At 41.4% G+C, this 5,025-nt stretch overlaps 1 pseudogene; it reads left to right on the forward strand.

Moving 5' to 3' along the window:
- The first annotated feature begins 504 nt into the window (after window positions 1-504).
- On the forward strand, window positions 505-559 carry LOC126254350 (U2 spliceosomal RNA; annotated as a pseudogene).
- The last annotated feature ends 4,466 nt before the right edge of the window (window positions 560-5,025 follow it).

A 5,025-nucleotide genomic window follows, 5' to 3' on the forward strand; every position in this document is an offset into this window, starting at 1 on the left:
TGCCTATACCCTAGATTTGACATTGGCCTTCTGGGCATCACTAGAGTAGACTATTCTATGATACTAATGATATGACAATTGGTAACATGGGAATTGTGTGAACTTTGTATGGAAAATTATTGGGGAATTAGAAAACACGTAATATATCTTAGAGGATTATTACTTCGTTAATTCTATGGGCGATGGGATTATCTCGCCAGTTTCGTTTTCATTTGTGTGTGCTGCCGTCCCTGTTTTTAATTTGCCTTCATTTCTGTCTTTATTTATTTCTTCCTTTTTAGTTTCTAAACTCATCACTTGCTTCACACCTGCAGAGAGATGTGTATTTATGAGTAGTGTGTCGTCGCCCCCTGAGGCATAGCAGACAGACTATGCCTCCGCTTTTATTTTCGGTTTCTGGCAATAAGCACCTTGCTTTACGTGCTGCGTCGACACTAGAGGATGGCAGCATTTTTGGAGAGGAAAAGGTAGGGCTATAGGGGAGGAAGGAGGCCCATTAAAAAAAAGTGTAGTATCTGTTCTTATCAGCTTAATATCTGATAGTCCTGCATCGCAGGACCAGAATTTTTTTTAAAAAAACACAAAAAAACAAAAACAAAAAAAAACTAAAATGCGGCCATCATTTTCAAATGAACATAACCTGGTTTCGTCCGAAATCGATATCTGATGCCATTCCTGTCCCCAGTAACGTCAATCCGTATAGCATTTCCCCCTCTAGCAAGTTTTTGTTTATTAGTTAAAGGTAGGCGCAGATGTGGAGTAATGAATGGCATCGGTCTGTCACCCCTAACAGTATACGATGTGTTACACTGTTCCACTGTTGCACAAGAGCCGAGAAGGACGCAGATCTGCCTGCAATAGCGATCGATGAGTATCGATCTTCTCGGAGGTTAGTCTGGGTGGTTCGTCCTTACCCAGGTCGTCGTGTCCCACGACCTTCCGTGAACCACTTAGCACACACCCGCTGCAGTGCCGAAACACGAGCAGCAATTTCCTGGAAGGATGCTTCACATCCTCTAATGCCAATAATGCGCCCTCTTTCAAACTCACTGATTTGACGGTACGGTTCGCGCATACGTCTGCCAGGCATCCTCCAAGTCTGCTCAAGTCACACTGATCCATTACCTTTGGTGTATAGCGACAGCGAGAGCCACATGCACATTTTACCAGTAGTGATGTTGCGCCGCAGTATCGATGTTGACCTTGAACCCGAAGGCCGAGAAGGTTCAAATGCTCAGTTTTTGTAGAACATACTAATGTACATGTCCTGTGAATATGAACGTCATATCTGGAGTCGTTTAAGGTAATGTGCTTTTTTTTTCAGAATATGAATGTATGCTCACCAACGCATCCTGCACTACGACGTTTGCTACATATCTGGACTTAAAATGCTTTCGTGATACAGCTAGTGCTGCAACCAACATTCTTGGACGACTTGAAAAATCTTGACTATATGAACTGCTTGTTACACTCATGATTACTTTGCTAGTAATAAATCTCTTAATCAATTCTAACCACCTATTCTTCCGAGGAAAAGCAGTTCATGATATATATGATAATTTGGGAAGACCCACTGTAGCTACAGGACATGAGAAATCTATTTCTCTGTGGATGTTAGTGATAACACAACAAAAAAAGTATTATTCAGCGCACACAAGCAACATTGCAACGTGAAATGTGCATACAGTGGCATGTTCTTACGTAGATATATCAAGTACGTAGCTTTATTTTTACAATAATATTTCAGTTTTTTCTTCGACCTGCAGTCTGAGATAAATTGGTATAAATATGACTGGTCTAAATTGTTAAGGCATGTAAAGAATTATTTTTTGTGTTAGGAATGTTCTCGTAACCAATAAATAGAATTTTATTCCCAAAAAGTGTCATGATTGCTTCTCAATTTCCATTCGTCTGTTAGTTTTAGAAAAGTAATGAGAACTATCTAGATGCACTAGACTCCGTCTTGTGGCAGTTCGACGGGACGGCACCCTGTTTGCAGCAAAGTTAATTTCCTTGCGAAATTTATTTTTCGCTGTGCAGACGCTTTTCAATTACAGAGTCTGAAATAAATTACTCCTGTTTCAGAGGGAACAGACCCGCCTCAGGAAAGACAGAGCTATTATCTTTCAAACGTTCCCCTTACCACTCAGCGTAATTACAACCAGTTCGCACAAAGTGCACTGATGAGCTAGTGAATATCTTCTTTCTTTTTCCATATTCGTTTTATATTTTGAAAATAAATCTAAGTGCCGCTGTATAAACGTTTAACACATTTAATCCTTCTCCCGCAAATGAGTGTCACACCACGTTTATTTGGTTACGTAATCTTAACGCTATTAAATTCTGTGTGAGAGAGAACATAGCTTAGTTGGTGTTTGAAATATGACACATAATGGTCCATGCCAGTGTGATTAACTAGTTTCCATAGTGGCTTGTATAAGACAAAGAAGAATCCCCTTCGACAACAATAGAACTGAAGTAGAATGTAACAGAGACAGAACTTTCCAGAGAGTGTATTTTCAGCAAGTGACGCTTCCACATTTTCTTTGTTGGTTACGAGAGAAAAAGTAAGGTTAATACTGAATTTTTAAACCGTTTCTTCTAAAGTTTAAATAAAACGTAAGAATCATTTCGCGTTAACTTCACAAGTTGCAGCATAGTCACAGTAAAATTCAAAGTGATCCAGGAAAAGTTTTTTCTGTATTTATTCAAGTCACGGACAACAATATTTTACGCTAGGGCAGGTAGTTAGTTTTGGTCCATAATGACTGTCTTCGAGACACGAGTAAAAACAGTTTCTCAATCACATTCAGACAACATATGTAAATATGGTACACTCGGAAAGTAATATATGAAAAAGCTTCTTTTTATGTAAATAAGTACTACATACAAAAATACTCGAACATGCATGGCGACTCTACGCAATATCTGATCAGACTGAAGTGCAGCGATCTGATACCAACTTCGCTTGCTAGAAGCACCATACAGAAGCTGAAGACAAAATAAAATGACGAACATTTGCAGATGTATACAAAAAAAGATTTGTTCATGAGACAGATCAAAAGCAAAACTGAATAATGTGACTGTTTACTACATGGTTGTGTAGTGATTGTTGTCCATTAGATTTCACTTTCCAATTGTTCTGGATCTGGGCATCTTCGCTGCATTTCACGTAGTTACATATATCATATGTCAAAATATTGTGCAGAATAATGTGATCGTTAGTCATCTAGTAAATATGGAAATATCTCGTACTTCAAACATTTAAGGTCAAAACTACACATACGTTATTCTGAGATAAGGAACCAATGAAAGGAAATCAATATTAAGTGCAGTACGAGGTCTTGTATAGTACTATAAGACTTCACAGCCTGACGCTCTGGACCAAAACGGTTCCGATTAAGCTGTGTACTGTTATCGTGACACTTTCACGAAAGCCACAGAAGACGAACACCCACGGTTTAGAAGTGCTGGGCTACGCAATGAAAGGCACGTCCCGTTCAACATTTGACTGAAATCTGAAGGACGTGGCCAAGTTCCTGAGGACTTCCGACACTTGAACCTTAGGCTTAAAGACCTTCGCGTTACAAACGAACAAGGCTGTTGCTAAACTACAGCTTCCATGGTGACTCAGAAATCAGATACATACTTGGAGACATTCAGAGCGAATTTACACTCTCCAGCGGATTGTGGATTGACTTGAAACTTTCTGGAAGATTAGAAGTGTGTGCTGGACGTAGATTCGAACCTGGGACTTTCGCCTTGGGCGAGAAAGTGCTCCGCCGACTTCTCTTTCCACATACGACTCACGACCTTGCCTCACAGCCCTGCTTCCACCAGTACCCCATCTTCTACCTTCCATACTTCACAGAAGTTCTCCTACATACCTTGCTGGACTAGCTCTCCTGGAAGAAAGGATATTACGTTGACATAGCCTCGGGGATTGTTTCCACAATTAATACTCGCCCTACAACGGATGCGTGCCGATTTCAACCTTCCTGGAAGCTGAACACAGTCTTCGGATCGGGTCTCGAACTTGGGACCTTTGCTTTCCACGGCAAAGTGTTCTATGGACTGAGCTATCCATGACCCATCACCAATCCTCAATACCCTATTTCCGCAGGCAAAGCTCCCACGTTCGAGTCACGGTCTAGCAAACAGTTTTAGTCTGTCAGGAAATTTCACCTAGAGACTTTCTGAGCAGTTTTCTGTAGAAAATGCGTCAAGTAAGCCGCTATGTAACTGGTCACAAACAGTAGCAGAATGGAATAAAGCGTGAGACTGCTGCCTTCATTCCGGCGCTCCGTACCGACCACAATCCAAGCACTTTTACGAGCAAGATCGAAAATATTCACACCTGTTGACGAACAATGATAGGTGGAATTATCCAGCATCGATTGTTCACTGGGTGACAGTGCAAATTAAGCCCACCAACGACAGCACAATACCACTGGAAACTCAGCAGTTTGAAGGGCAAGTCTGAGGGTGCACCCAATAGATCATTCTGATTGTCAGTTCATGCTGAGCTTTGCGGAGTTATTCTGTAATAATTCTGAGAGTCAGACTGGAGGTCCTTTCGGACGATTTTCGTGCAAGGTCATGCTAAGTGATCCGCAAGATGTATCGCATAGAGCGTCCTGATAATGGATCCTGGAAGCAGAGCAACCTGTTTTCTACTTACTTTTTGAGCTATGGGTCTGATACCTGCGTTCCTTCTGCTGTCCTTTTGTTACTTTGCGACAGTCGCCATTCCCATTCCGTGTCGGAATGACTGTATAAGCATTCGATCTCCTTCTATCTGATACATAGCTCGAAATGTGACCTGGACACCATCTCTGCACTGTACTTATTTCAAATACTAGGCGCCGCATGTACATTAGTAGCTGGCGAGTGGCTGCTTGGTTCAAGACAATAGAGCTGCATTGACTGCTAGTTAATGGTTTCACCTGGAGAGCGGTTCGATAGGAAGTGACGAACAAGAGACAGATTAAGCTGTTTTGAGCACCTCCCACATAGCTTCAGAGA

Source organism: Schistocerca nitens, chromosome 4, assembly GCF_023898315.1.
Source record: "Schistocerca nitens isolate TAMUIC-IGC-003100 chromosome 4, iqSchNite1.1, whole genome shotgun sequence".
Taxonomy (NCBI): Eukaryota; Metazoa; Arthropoda; class Insecta; order Orthoptera; family Acrididae; genus Schistocerca; species Schistocerca nitens.